The following is a 16,079-nucleotide window of genomic DNA, read 5'->3' as shown; positions in this document are numbered from 1 at the left end:
ATTTTTGAGAGAGAGAGAGAGAGCGCGCGCGCGCGCGCGCGCGAAGAGGGGGGAGGGGCAGAGAAAGAGGGAGACACAGAATCTAAAGCAAGCTCCAGAGCCTGACACAGGGCTTGAACTCATGAATGTTGAGATCTTGACCTGAGCTGAAGTCAGCTGCTTAATCGACTGAGCCACCAGGCGCCCCTCTTTTTAGGAGATTCTTAAGTACTCAATTGAACTGTTTATGTTTGTTGACTTTGCCTATGCTATCGACATGCTCTTGTTTATGTTGTTTGTAAAAGCTTTCCATGCAATAAGGCTTGTAATACTTTTTCTGTGTTTCCCCCAGTTTGTCGTTTTATTGTAGTTTGCAGCATACAGAGGTTTAAATTATTATATATTGAAATATATTAATTCACTGAAATACTTTAATAGGTTTAATAGTTATTCTATTGATTTATAAAGATTCCTTCTGGTCATCTTATCTTCAAAAAAGGACAATTTTCTCTTTCCCATTCCTTACCTTTATAATATGTATGCACATGTTGTTTCTTATTCTTGTCTTTTTGCACTGGGTAAGATTTCCAGAACACTGGTTAAGATAGCAGTGATAGTGAGCATCTCTTGTTTTTGTCTCTAATTATCGGGGGTCTAGTGTTTTACCATTTAGAATGATCTTTATCACTAGCTCTTAAAATAAACTTGTAGCAGTGAGGATGGTTTCTCTATCTAGGTTACAACGAGTTATTCCCAGCAATGACTGATTCCTGATTTCCGTGGGATACTATGGATCTTTGACATTCTCAGCACCTGCATACCAGGATGGGGCTTTGAACCATCAGTTTAGCTTCCTAAGCATGTCTTAGAATTCTTTCTGGCAGCAGCCATTAACTTGGCATCTCTCTGTGGTAATTTTGCACTCTTCCACAGTATATCCAGACCATAAAAATCAATCCAGACTTTAGCTTCTGAAAGCTCTACTTTCAGCAGAAGCTCCAGAGAAAACGAAGCCCCTTGGTTATCAGATGCTTCTACTATTTCCATCATTTGCCAGAACTCCTGAGGAACAAATACTCCTCTTTTTATTCTCTTCTCTTGGATTAGGAGTCCCTCAGAGCAACCATTCCTGTCTTCTGCTTCTCAGGGACAAGGGACACTCCTCTGCCCACTCCCAGTCTATCTAGACCTGCTGGTTCCACTATTTTTAGGAATCCTGTGGCCAACTGAACGCTTTCTGATTCCTGTCCACTTAGAACTGAAGTTTTGTAAGGGAATTAGAAAAACTGGAGGTGGAGAAGCAGGTAAGCCACTTGATCATCTCCAAAAGCATCCCTTGTACCTAGAGAGATAACCTCTCGGCATTCTGGAAATTACGGAATCTGCTTTACTGAGCAAGGGGTGAAGGGTGGAGGAGTGATTGGGGTATCTTCCAATCTTCTTTCAGACAAAGGGGTTTGCATTAGAATAGAACGGGTAAAGGCAAAGATCTGGATCCTGAGAATCTGGATTTGAATCCTGGCTCCAATACTTTTAACTCTTTGATCTTGTGTAAGTTACTTAACTTCTCTGTATCTCAGTCTTTTCAGATATAAAATGGGGGAAAATAAAGGTATCTATCTTGTAGGATTCCTTTCAGAGTTTAGTGTGTTTATCTCTCTGTATCTATTGATATGTAGATAAGCAGATATATAAGGTTTAAAACAAATGCATAGCGAATAGTAAGCTATCATTATTCAGGTGAAACATGATAGCCCTCTACCTACTGTTCTCAATCCAACTCCTTTGACCTTTTAGTTAGCAGAAAAATCTCCCCAATTACTAAAATAAACTGCCACTTTTAGCTCTTAGTAGTGGTGTGAATTTTTATGTTTTAAAAATTACTTAATACATTTTAATAGATGTAAAATATCCTGGATGTATTTTAGTATTAAGGTAGGAGAGGCTATTAGAGTCCCATAGGCAGACGTCATTAAAAAACCTGCTTGTAATCTTGTAATGTGGGGATAAAGTAATGAGGATTAAAAATAAAATGGGTTTGGTAATTCTACTGAACTTGTCATAGATGTAAGCACAATAGGATGAATCCAAAAGATACTATGATAGATAAGCTACCACCTAACTAATACCTTTGAATATGGGACAGTAGCATTTTTTTAGATTCAGCCTAAGGTTTTGGTGCGGTAGACCTATAATGTAAAACATCTGCTTGATGTAAAAATGTTTTTGTATGTTAGGTTGGATGTCGAACAGAATCGTATGTGGCGTCAGATGATACTCCAGTGCTAGACTTAGAGGCTGGCAATTATAATTCAGTAGCTTTTTCAACTACATGCAAATGTAAATATATGTCATTTGCATACACCATTATACATTTGCCAGAACTGGTTACGACTGTGATTAAAAGTAAGGATTCTGGTTATCGATAAAGGGGATTTATTATCTCATTGCCTGCATTACTAATTTGTTGTAAAGCCTTGCTACTGAAAGCTTGGTCTACAGATCAAGAGCACTGGCAACGTTTGGGAACTTGTCAGAAAAGTGGAATTTCAGACCCCTACCAAGACCCAATGACTCAAATCTGCATTTTAACAGGACCCTCAGGTGATTCACAGGCACCTTACATTTTGAGAACCACGGGTCTAGGGCAGTGGTGTTTGAACGTTTCTGTACACCGGAATCATCTAGTAAGACTTTGTCCTAACAGCTCATACCAAGTAAATCAGATATCTAAAGGTGGAACCCAAGGCCTCGGCATTTTTGAAAATGCTCCACGTGATTCCAAGTGTGCAGTCAACTTTGAGAACCAGTGGTCAACATCCAGGCAGTGGTCTGCCTTCCTCCAGAAGGACCCTCCTTTTTTTCAATCTCCAATTTCAAGTTGGAGTTTGGGAGCAAGAGCAGTCTATTTAGGTGGAAGCCACAGAGACTAGAAAAAGGAGGTTATATTCTTTATGGAACTTAAGACCCAGGTTTCCCAGAGACGCAAGCGTTCAACTCTGTATTTTCCATGACTTTCAAGTGCTCATAAGGTAGGGTAGTTAGGGGTAGTGATTTGTTTTTGACAGTTTCTAGTGAATGTTACTCCAGATGGGTGAGGGACTAGTGATGAAATTCCATATTGTTCAGTACAGCCTGTGTCTCTCACTGCAACCCTCGTTACTTTCATTTACAATGATGGCAGCCCAGAGTCAGTGAAAGGCACCATGTGAGCAGTCTGCTGGGAGAATCTTCACTCTCAGTAATCAGTCTGGAGGCCTTGGCTCAGCACCCGGGTGATGGGGCTACATCATAAACAGCACCATTGGTGTTGCTTTGAGAAAGACCTATGCCCACAAAGTTGCCTAAGTTAATTTTTTCCCCTGCCGGGGAACTGCCTTCATTTGCATTGACTCTCAATGACCTACCTTCCTTCGGGCAAACACCGGCCTGCAGTCAGAAGGTCAGAAGGGTGGTTTAAAATAGAACTGTGTATTTAATGAATAACAATTGCCACACGTGGGTTTTGGTGACATCTCATGCTAGCAGCATCTGTAAGCTTAGGGTCCTGGATCAAGCAGGCTGCAGGTAGGAGGCTGGCATAGGTAAGCAGCAGAAAAGGTGGTGCAAATGGTAATGGGCTACTACTACTCAACGCCTTGTAAACTGTCGACCGAAAACCTCCCTTGTTCATTTCATTCAAGTGATTATAGCCTTTTCATTTTTTCTTTCATATACTCACTTGTGACTCGGATCATTAGCACATGCCCCTTGCAACAGGGGAGGCTGACTTGAGGTGAGAGGGAAACAGCAGGAGAATACGAACTCCTAAAGATTCAGCTTTCATGGCGGGCCTGCAGCTTGAAAATAGACATAGAAAAATAGAGACGATATGACAAATAAGCAAAAGTATTGTTGATTCGAGTTCTTGCAAATAATTGCCTGGATGCAGGCAATTTTTAATGTAGAAAAATGCCCTTAGGGGCTTGGGGAATACAAGAGAGCCACCTGAGATGTTTAAGTTTTGGAAAAACAACTATTTAGCATGCACAGTGGCTACTTTTTCTGCTGTATTTTAATGTATGCAAATGTAGTCCATACTGGAACAACAATCTCACGGCAGGTCCGAATGAAGCCAATGTAGGTGGCGCTTTGATGCAATTTTGATTTGAAATTACTCTTAGAAAATTATGAGTGTGTCATGTGGTGGCAGCATGCAGATAGTGCAGGGAGAGGGTATTGATTTTTTTATACTCATTTTAAAATAGAGAAAGTGTTGTATTCCAAATGATGTGATTAGGCAAACTATTAATATCATAAAGCTCTCCATAAGATTTGGTTTTTTGTGTGTTCTGAACACACAAATCAATATTGAATTCTATTGTTAGTCTACTTGTGTGCTTGTATATTTGGGCATTATTTAACTTAGATAAAAGAGGAGGAGAAGCTCTTGATCTTATATAACCAGTTCAAAGATTTTTCTCTAGAACCATTAAGATTTACTTTAACGTAAATATCTATTGGTCTTTAATTTGATCATTAATTCTTTTTGTAGATCTATAGTTATACTCATGTTGTAGAAATCCAGTTTACATGGAGATAGTGCTGATTAGAACCTGCATATTCACAGTGTTGCTGCGATATTTTGATGTCATCATTGGGCAATTACTGAGTGTCCATTATATCTAGAATTCTTTACGTTGCAGAGGAATCAGAGAAGTTACAGAAACCTTGATCCCTACCCTGAGGGGAAACAGGAGGGAACTATCATTTACGGAGTATTCATTTTCTAGCAACCTCTAGAGTATTTTCATGTTATCACAAATAAGCCATGCAACGAGCCTTGAGACAGGCATTATTATCCTTGTTTACAGATGGGAAAACTGAACCTCAGAAAAGTCAGTCATTCAGTATCACACAGATTATGATAGGGAAACCAGGGTTCAAGCTCTGATGTCTCTTATGTCAAAATCTTGCCTTTTCCATCAGAAAGAAATAAAGCATAGATTTAAACATTTTGCTATAATCACAGCTTTTATAGACAAATATATCAATGTTGAGAGAATGCTAGAAAAATTAACATAAGTTAGAGTTGATCCAGGAAGACTTCTGGGAGACGGTTTTTGGTTTTTGTGTGTGTTTTGTTTTGTTTTGTTTTTTAACGTAGGGCTTGATCCCATGACCCTGGGATCATGACCTGAGTCGAAATCAAGAATAGGTCATCCGTTGCCTAACTGACTGAGCCACCCAGGCGCCCCTAGAGAGAGTTTTTATAAAGCATCTTGTATGTGTTACCATTGCCCTCCTCTGCCTGGCAGTATTGTTTTTCTACTACTATCTTCTGCCTTGCAGAATCTTGATGCTAATTTACTAACAAAGACTGAAGTATGTCCATTTTCCTGAAATTATAGATGTGAAAAAACACTTTCTGTTTCTGGCTATTCCTATGTGCCCGTATTTTTAAATTCATATTGCAACTTTACAAAACGTGGGCTTTTAAAGCAGAATGTCACTTAAAAATAGGTTATTTCTTAATAATCATAAGAAATACATTATTCACTCTTCAGGCAAAATGGAGTAGCGTTGAATTCACATCTATACTCGTGATACCCTGATATTACAGCTCCTATCTCTCTTCCTAAATTACCCAAATCAGCAACTTTGGTGGATTTATTTACTTGATTGGTATTATACAGATTACTCACAAATGCTAGTAAATCAACTTCTGTCAATCCTTATTGCATTTGCAGATAAGAGAGAAAGATAAGAACCCATAGGGACAGATGAAATTAACCTGGGTAAGACTCCCCATGCAGTAGCATCTTCTGCGGTGTATCAGTTTCAAAATTATGCCACTGTTGTTTCAGGCTGACCTGTGTGACATGGTCCAGAATTCTGTTCAGTAAGATGAGCGGTGCCACCCTCAACATTGCAGGCTGTGCTACTTTACTTTTCTATATTCTTGTAACGCTGGTTTCCTGCTAAATGAAATAATCTCATCTTTGGCTTCTATGAAATATTGAGTTTATTAAGGCAAGCTTTCTGTCCCTATTTAGGGCATGGTCTCCTGCTGGGCACGAACGAGTGGATTCTAAAGAAACCGACAGTTTGCCTTCTACAGAATGATTTGGGGGTCTCTGAGCTCTTTGGATGATTATCTACAACAACTAATCCATAAATCAATACTGATATTATGATCTGAGAATGGCTTTATTGTATTTTACATATTAAAACATAAGCTTCTGATCTTTTCTTTAAAAAATAATATGCTGATTTATCCTTTTTGAATTCATGGCACGGATCCTAACAACACAAAATTATTTTAAAAATTCAATATTAAATGATCTCCTTGGAGTCAAATGAGAAGTAAGCAACAAGACTAACCATATATTGCTTAGAAGAGCTGCTAGTTTGATACAATGGGAAGTGATATTTAAGCTGCTGTTAGCTAGAGGTGATTCATGACATCATTTAGAGAACTCTTAAATGTAGAGGTATCTCTTATAGGTATGTTTCTTTGGTCTGGAGCCAGGCCACTACACCAAGAGCTGAAAAGCCTAGGTCCTATTCACAATTCAGTTGCTATGTAAACATCAAAACAACTCATTACAACCCTGTGCCACAATCTGTGGGAATGCTTACCTCCCAAATTTGTGAATAAGCCAAGTATTAAGAAACTACTGCTTATAATAACGTCATGGCATGTTACATTCCCAGAAACTTTAATTATATCTGATTTCACATCTACCTTTTGAAATCATTGATAATATTAGACACATATTTTTCGTTGGCACCTCTTTTATTGTTGTTAAATATTACCTTTGTTTTTAAAATTTAGAATTATTCTATGCTGTGAGAATGTATCATTCTTGCTACAGCTCTAGTCCATGACTTACTATTTGCAATGATATTAATAATTTTACGCTTTTTAGCTTCTCATGTTAAACTTTGACAGAAGGTCCCCAGTTCTCATCTATGCTTTCCTTGATTTGTCTTTCTTATTTTTTTTTAATTTGTATTTTATGCTGTCTTTTCACGTTAGGACCCTACCCATATGGTTTTACCTATTAGAAGATGTGTTCATATATCAGTGCTTTTAGAGGAAAGGACATTTACAACTTGAAATATGATGTTATTTAGTCATATTTAAAATATTTTAAATGCAAGTCGGGAAATGAGAGGCTGGAGCAAACTTGTTTTGGAAAGGAAGAAAAATCAAAAGAGAACACTGAAAGGGAAACAAAAGGAAGAGAGCAGAAGAGGCAAAGAAGCTTTTGAAAACTTCCTCCTGTCTGTCTCAGCAGCTGTCATCTTTGAGCTTCTTCAACCCCGGAGTCCTGTGCAAAATCTCTATTATGTTTTTAAGCATCCACAGGGTTAGTGGGTGTGTCAGCCATTGCCTATGCAATGGTAGTAGTACATTTAATGGCATGTGTCTCATTCATCACTAGTCTCAACAAAAAGGAAATGTGGCAACTTGTCCCTCGTCTACTCCCGTTTCTGCTCTTTTGATGTCTGCTGTCTTTCCTTCTGGGCCTGGGAGGATGGTGTGGGTCAGGACAGCCAGGACAGTGTTCTTGAGCTGGTTCTGTCTCCAAATTCCACCAATCTTGAAGTGCTAGGGGAGGGAAGAGCATCCCTACAATAGTGCCAGGCACATAGTAGGGATTCAAGAAACATTTAGTGAGTAAATAAATAAGCCAAGGGCTGTGAGATGAATCTGGACTTGTCTGAAATGCAGTTGGAGGCCTGGGGAGGCAGCAACCCTAGATAGACCATGGAAATATCGGGGGAAGTCATATAGAGATCACTCTCAATCAAACCCCATCATCGCCTACATTTAAAAAAATGGGTTTATAATTGACATGATAAAGCAAGCACAAATTCTGTGTACAGTTCAATGAGTTGTGACAATAATATATAGACCTTTGTAATCACTGCCTCAAAAAGATACAGGTAATTCCAATCATTCTGGAAAGTTCCCACATGCCCCTTTCTGTTTCCTCTCCCTCGACCCCATGCTCACTCTGAGGTCTTCTATAGATTATTTACACCTCTATTTGGATTTCCTGTAAATGGAATCTGGTTTTCATTTCATATGAAAACATTTCTAACTTTTTTCACTAAATGTTTTTGAGGTCCATCTATGTTGTATCAAGTAATTTTTTTTTTAATTGTGGAGTGATATTCTGTTCATACGGACACATCTCAATTTGTTTATCTTTTCTCCTGTTGATAGATACTTGAGTTGTTTTCAAGTTTTGACTATTACAAAGTTGCCATAAATATTAAAAATACCATCCCTAACCTTTGGCAAATTTCTTTTTTTTTTTTTTTTTTCAACGTTTATTTATTTTTGGGACAGAGAGAGACAGAGCATGAACGGGGGAGGGGCAGAGAGAGAGGGAGACACAGAATCGGAAACAGGCTCCAGGCTCTGAGCCATCAGCCCAGAGCCCGACGCGGGGCTCGAACTCACGGACTGCGAGATCGTGACCTGGCTGAAGTCGGACGCTTAACCGACTGCGCCACCCAGGCGCCCCAACCTTTGGCAAATTTCTAATCTGCCCTTCATTTCTATTGTCATTTTAAGGATGCTATATAGGTGAAATCATACAGTATGTAACTTCTTGGGTTTGTCTTCATTCACTCCTCATAGTGCTCTGGAGATTCAGTCAAGTTGTTGCAAGTTATGAGTAAGTGATCTGTTGCTTTTTGTTGCTGAATAGTATTCCATGGTGTGGATGCACCACAATTGATTTAATCATTCACCAGTTGTTAGACATTTGAGCTGATTCCAGTTTTCAGCTATTATAAATAAAGCTGCTATAAATATTTGTGCATAGGTTTTGTGTGAAGCATAAGTTTTCATTTCTCTGGGATAAATGCCCAAGAGTGTAATTGCCAGGTTGTATGGGTAGTTGTATTGCAAGTTTAGTTTAGTTTTGTTTTTAAATGTTTATTTATTATTTTTGAGAGAGAGACAGAGTGCGAGCGGAGGAAGAACAGAGAGAGAGGGAGACACAGAACCTGAAGCAGGCTCCAGGCCCCGAGCTGTCAGTACAAAGCCCGAAGTGGGGCTCAAACTCACAAACCGTGGGATCATGACCTGAGCCAAAGTCAGACGCTTAACCAACTGAGCCACTCAGGTATCCCGCAAGTTTAGTTTTATAAAAAAACTGCCAAACCATTTTTCAAAGTGGTCATATCATATTCCCACTAACAATGTGTGAATTATCTAGTTTCTTCACATCGCCTTAAGCATTTGATGTTGTCATTATTTTTTATTTCAGACATTCTGATAGGTGTGCGGTGATACCTTGTTGTTGTTTTAATTTGCCCTTCTTTAGTGGCTAATGATGTTGAACTTCTTTTCATGTATTTATTTCCCATATATATTCTCTTCAGTGAAATGTTTGTTCATGTTTTTTGCCCATTTTTTCATTGGATTGTTTGTTTTTTTTACTGTTGAGTTTTGAGAGTTCCTTATATATTCTAGATATGGGTTCTTTTTGGATTTATGTTTTGCAGATATTTTATCTCAATTTGTAGCTTGTTTTTTCAGCCTCTTAACAGGGCTTTTCACAGAGCAAAGTTTAATTTTGAAGAGATGTAGCATCAACTTTTCCTTGTAGGGATCATGGCTTGGTGGTAAATTTAAAATTTTGCCTGGCCCTAGATCCTGAAGACCTTATCATATGTTTTTTTTCTAAGGTTTTATAGTTTTATATTATACATTTAAATTGGTGATTCATTTTGAGTTAATTTTTGCATAAGGTATTAGATTTAGGTTGAGGTTCTTTTCTTTCTTCTTCCCTTCCTCCCTCCCTCCCTTTCTCCCTACTCCTTTTCCTCTCTTTCTCCCTTTCTCCCTTTCTTTCTTTCTGTCTTTCTTTCTTTCTCTACTTCTTTCTTTCTTTCTTTCTCTATTTCTTTTCTTTTCTTTTCTTTTCTTTTCTTTTCTTTTCTTTTCTTTTCTTTTCTTTCTTTCTTCTGTGTCTATGGATGTCCAATTGCTCTAGCACCATTTGTTAAAAGACTATTGTTCTTCCATTGAATTGCTTTTGTGTTTTTTTCAAAAATCAGTTGTGGATATTTGTGTGGATTTATTTCTAAGTTCCTTATTCTGTTCTTTGATCTCTATGTCTATTCTGCCAATACCATATACTCTCGATTATATGACTATATCTTAGCCAGAATATCGGGTAGAGTGATTCCTCCCATTTTCTTATTATTTTTCAAGAACGTATGAGCTATTTGAACACTTATGCTTTTCCATGTAAATTAAATTTGTAAATTTTAGAATAAGTTTGTCTATGCCCACAACATAGACAAAAACTTCTTGCTGGGATTTTGATAGGAATGCTAAACTTACAGGTCAATTTGGGGGAGAATTGACGTATTTATTATATAGAGTCTTTCAATCCATGAACATGGTCTGTCTCTCTAAGTCTACTTTGATTTCTGTCATGAGCTTTTTAATTTTCAGCACATGGATTGTGTACATATTTTATTAAGTTTATATGTAAGGATTTTATTTTCTTGGAGCAATTGTATCAATGGGATTTTTAAGTGTTTATTTACTTAATTTGAGAGAGAGAGAGAGAGTGCACACATGTGCAAGTGACTCTATTAGCACAGAGCCAGTCATGTGGCACAATCTCACAACCATGAGATCACGATCTGAACTGAAATCAAGAGTTGGATACTTAACTGACTGAGCCAACTAGGTGTCCCTGACTGAAAATTTTTAATGCAATTGCCCTGATTGTATCCAGTCATTATATATTATGTGTGTTGGTGGAGGGGGCAAATGGCTTGTCTTTTATTTTGTAGGCTGTCAAACCAAGAGGAACCACATCTTGATCTGAAGGAGAGGACTGCACATCTCCCAGAATTCCTCAACTTTAAATTCATTTAATAACTAGATGAAATATTCGGATTGTCTTTTTTGAGAAGTGGGTGAATGTGTTCTATGTATGTGAAGAAAAGAGCACATGGGTCTTTGCATGGCCAAAGGGGTGGATTGGGGCAGAAATTGTCTCTTTATATTCTGTTATTCCTTTCTACACAGTAATAGAATTTTCAGAATTTTTCAGAAAATCACCCAATTTTTGGCTTCATTTTTCAGCCTCATTTACACTTAAATGTAGCCATGTGATTAAGCTCTGGCCTATTGGATATAAGTGGATATGATATACCAAGTTTTGGAGTTCAATCTTTAAAGAGGAAGAATGTAGCCATTGTGGTTCCTCTTCCATCCTTCTAGCTACCTGGAGTGTCAATGCAGGGGTGGGCCCTTCTGGATGTGAATGAAGGCAACACTCTCCATTCACATCAAGGAGATGTGAACAGTGGTAGGGATATTAGACAAACAAGATGGAAAGAGTCAGGGTCCCTGAAGTGCAAAGCCATAATATCAGCAAAAAACTGCTTATGCTCAGTTTGGGGCCCTTTTACAGGAGTTGAACCCACATCCTAAAGTATAATTTACTGAGCAAGAGATAAGAACTATTAATATTTGGGGGTAACACTTAGCAATCATTTTTCTAAGTGAATATATGGTTAAAATTATATTTTATTTTTATTTCTCTATATTTACTTTTATTAAACAATATATATGACTGCCTTCTTTGTCAAAAGATGTACAACTATGATTATACTTTTAAATAATGACAAGCATTCCAATATGCATCTACCATAATTTAATTAGCCATTTTCTCATTCTTAGCCAGTTTTTGCTATGATAGATAGTATTATAATGAGCGCATTTTTGTATAAATCCTTGACCACATTTTTGACCATTTCTTTTGGATGGATTATCAGAATTACTTGTTACTTGAGCAAGAGAATAAGGCTCTGTAAACCTGACAAATTAATTCCAGAAAACTGCACTAGTAAATGTATGTTTTCTTGTCCCCTTACCAAGATAATTAACATTTTAAAAATGCTTTTGCTATTTAGATATTTGAAAACAGTATCTTCTTGTTATTTGAATTTGCATTTTAAAAATGACCAATGGGGCGCCTGGGTGGCTCAGTTGGTTAAACGTCCGACTTCAGCTCAGGTCATGATCTCGCGGTCCGTGAGTTCAAGCCCCGTGGCGGGCTCTGTGCTGACCATTCAGAGCCTGGAGCCTGTTTTGGATTCTGTGTCTCCCTCTCTCTCTGACCCTCCCCCATTCATGCTCTGTCTCTCTCTGTCTCAAAAATAAATAAACGTTAAAAAAAATTTTTTTAAATGACCAATAAAGGGCGCCTGGGTGGCTCAGTTGGTTAGGCATCCAACTTTAGTTCAGGTCATGATCTCATAGTTCATGAGTTTGAGCCTCACATCGGGTTCTGTGCTGACAGCTCAGAGCCGGAGCCTGCTTTGGATTCTGTGTCTCCTGCTCTCTCTGTCCCTCCCCCGCTCACATTCTGTCTTTCTCTCTCTCAAAAATAAATAAGCATTGGGGCGCCTGGGTGGCACAGTCGGTTAAGCGTCCGACTTCAGCCAGGTCACGATCTCGCAGTACGTGAGTTCGAGCCCCGCTTCAGGCTCTGGGCTGATGGCTCAGAGCCTGGAGCCTGTTTCCGATTCTGTGTCTCCCTCTCTCTCTGCCCCTCCCCTGTTCATGCTCTGTCTCTCTCTGTCCCAAAAAATAAATAAAAAACGTTGAAAAAAAAATTTAATAAAAAAAAATAAATAAATAGGCATTAAAAAAATAAAAATAAAAAATAAAATAAAAATGACCAATAAGGTTGAATTGTTTTTCTCATTTATATCAGAGCCATGAAATTCTTCTTCCATAAAATAGCCATTCATATTATTAAAAGATAAACTGAGGCACATTAATTTTTTTAATTAATTAATTTTTATTTTTAAATTTACATCCAAGTTAGTTAGCATATAGTACAACAAAGATTTCAGGAGTAGATCACAGTGAGTCATCCCCTATGTATAACACCCAGTGCTCATCCCAACAAGTGTCTTCCTTAATGCCCCTTAGCCATTTAGCCCATCCCCCAACCCACAATCCCTCCAGCAACCCTCAATTTGTTCTCTGTATTTAAGAGTCTCTTATGTTTTGTCCATATCACTTAGAATGATATCCTCTAGTTCCATCCGTGTTGTTGCAAATGGCAAGATTTCATTCTTTTTGATTGCCGAGTAATACTCCATTGTATATATATTCCATATCTTCTTTATCCATTTATCTGTTGATGGACATTTGGGCTCTTTCCATACTTTGGCTATTGTAGATAGTGCTACTATAAACATTGGGGTGCATGTGCCCCTTCAAAACAGCACACCTATATCCCTTGGATAAATACCTAGTAGTGCAATTTCTGGGTTGTAGGGTAGTTCTATTTTTAATTTTTTGAGGAACCTCCATTCTGTTTTCCAGAGTGGCTGCACCAGTTTGCATTCCCACAAACAATGCAAAAGAGATCCTCTTTCTCTGCATCCTCGCCAACATCTGTTGTTGCCTGAGTTGTTAATGTCAGCCACTGTGACAGGTGTGAGGTGGTATCTCATTGTGGTTTTGATTTGTATTTTCCTGATGATGAGTGATGTTGACTATCTTTTCATGTGTCTGTTAGCCATCTGGATGTCTTCTTTGGAGAAATGTCTATTCATGTCTTCTGCCCATTTCTTCACTGCATTATTTGTTTTTTGGGTGTTGAGTTTGATAAGTTCTTTATAGATTTTGGGTATTAACCCTTTATCTGATATGTCATTTGCAAATATCTTTTCCCATTCCGTTGGTTGCCTTTTAGTTTTGCTGATTGTTTCATTTGCCGTGCAGAAACTTTTTATCTTGATGAAGTCCCAATAGTTCACTTTTGTTTTTTATTTCCCTTGCCACTGGAGACATGCTGAGTAAGAAGTTGCTGCAGCAGAGGTCAAAGAGGTTTTTGCTTGCTTTCTCCTCGAGGATTTTGATGGCTTCCTGTCTTACATTTAGGCTTTTCATCCATTTTGAGTTTATTTTTGTGTATAGTGTAAGAAAGTGGTCCAGGTTCGCTGTCCAGTTTTCCCAACACCATTTGCTGAAGAGATTGTCTTTTTTGAATTGGGTATTCTTTCCTGCTTTGTCAAAGATTAGTTGCCATACATTTGTGGGTCCATTTCTGGGTTGTATATTCTGTTCCATTGATTTAAGTGTCTGGTTTTGGGGCACATTAAATTTTTGACAGTTCAAAATCAGGAGATGCCAAACTGAAAGTGGTTAGCAGAGCTCCATCAGCAGGAGCTAAGGAAAAGGCCTTTATAGAGCAGATACAGAAGCAACCAAGGGAATTATTTAATTGGCTGTATCTTCAGGGGTTTACCTTATTTGGGAAAATGTAGTTGGCTGTTTGTGATTGGTTTTTCTTAAGTTTGATTTCTTAATCTTGAGGCATTTATAGGAATTCACTCTGGCTTTGTTTTTTTTTTTTTGGCTTTCATAGGCTGCCAACGTAACAGAGCCACCTTAGTCTAAGGGCCTTTTTGTGTAATTACTTTTACAAACTTCTTTTTTTTTCATTTTTTTTTTTAATGTTTTTTATCTCAGAGAGAGAATGAGACAGAGGGCAAGCAAGGGAGGGGCAGAGAGAGAGGGAGACACAGAATCTGAAGGAGGCTTCAGGCTCTGAGCTGTCAGCACAGAGCTTGATGCAGGGCTCAAACCTATGAGCCGTGAGATCATAACCTGAGCCAAAGTCTGACACTTAACCAACTGAGCCACCCAGGCACCCCGAATTCATTTCTTATATTACTGTTGATCCTTAGATAATGATTTCTTTGTCTACTTTACATGAATTCCTTTTGTATTGAGAATATTCATTCTTTATAATATAGCATATGTTTTCCTAATTTGTTCTATGTCTTTTAACTTTATGATATTTTTGATTAGCTAAAGTTCTGAATGTAAAATGATTTAGGATATATTGGCATTTCCTTTCATTCTTCCATTAGGTTTATGATCAGAAATCATTTCTTTCTTCAGAAATAAGATACATTTTCAAATTTTCTATTATCTTGGAGTTTTTTTTTGTTGTTGTTGTTTTTTTAAGTAGGCCTCACATCCGAGTGCCGAGCCAACATGGGGCTTATACTCACAATGCTGAGATCAAGACCTGAGCTGAGATCAAGAGTTGGTTGCTTAACCAACTGAGCCACCAGGCTCCCCTAAATTTTCTTATATTTTAAAATATTTTTATTTTTACATGGATTTCTGAAAGTAACTTAAAATGTATTTTAGTGTATGGTATGAGGAATCTAAATAATTATTTTATCATACATAGTTTTCTCAGTGACATAATTTGATTATTTCATTTCTTTCCCGTTGTTTATGATTCTTGCATGATCACATATTGCATTTTTACAGCATGATGACTGTAATTAACACTGCTGTTTGATATGTAGAAAGTTGTTAAGAGAGACGATCATAAGGGTTCTCATCACAAGGAGAAATGTTTTCTTTTGATTGTATCTAGATGAAACGATTGATGATAATTATACCTACTGAGATAATCTATTTCACAATAGAAGTAAATCAAACCATCATGCTGGACACCTTGAACCTACACAGTCATGTATATTAATTACTTCTCAATAAAACTGGAAACAATTTTATTTTACATATACTAGGGTTTATATGGCTGTCTCTATTGGTTCTTCCATTTACTCCAAATAGCAACTGTATTTTTATTGGCTCTTCTATATTATATTTCAAAAAAAATTAATATAAAAAAGCCAAAGAATGAGACAATAATCATTCATATTCCAACTACCCAGAATTAATATTAACATTTTTCCCATTTGCATTGGTACACAATTATTTTAGTTATTTTGGTTATGTAATATTTCATCATAACTGGCAGGGCAACTTCCATATAACTATTTCTTTCCAAAAGTTTCTTACCTATTTTTACTTATTTATTCTTTAAATGAACTTTAAAACCATTTTATTAAGTTCTAAAAATTCATTGAGAGTTTCATTTTTTTAGAATTTTGCTGACAAATAATTTACAAAGAATTGATATTCCCAACCAGAAAAATCACATTCTCTTATTTTCTTGTATCTTCTTTACAGTTCTCCATAGATTCACATAGTTTTTGTCAACATGGATATCACATATTTGAGTTAA

Source organism: Puma concolor, chromosome A1 (genome assembly GCF_028749965.1).
Source record: "Puma concolor isolate L17-30 chromosome A1, mPumCon1.1.hap2, whole genome shotgun sequence".
Lineage (NCBI taxonomy): Eukaryota > Metazoa > Chordata > Mammalia > Carnivora > Felidae > Puma > Puma concolor.
Note: the sequence above shows the minus strand (reverse complement) of the source record.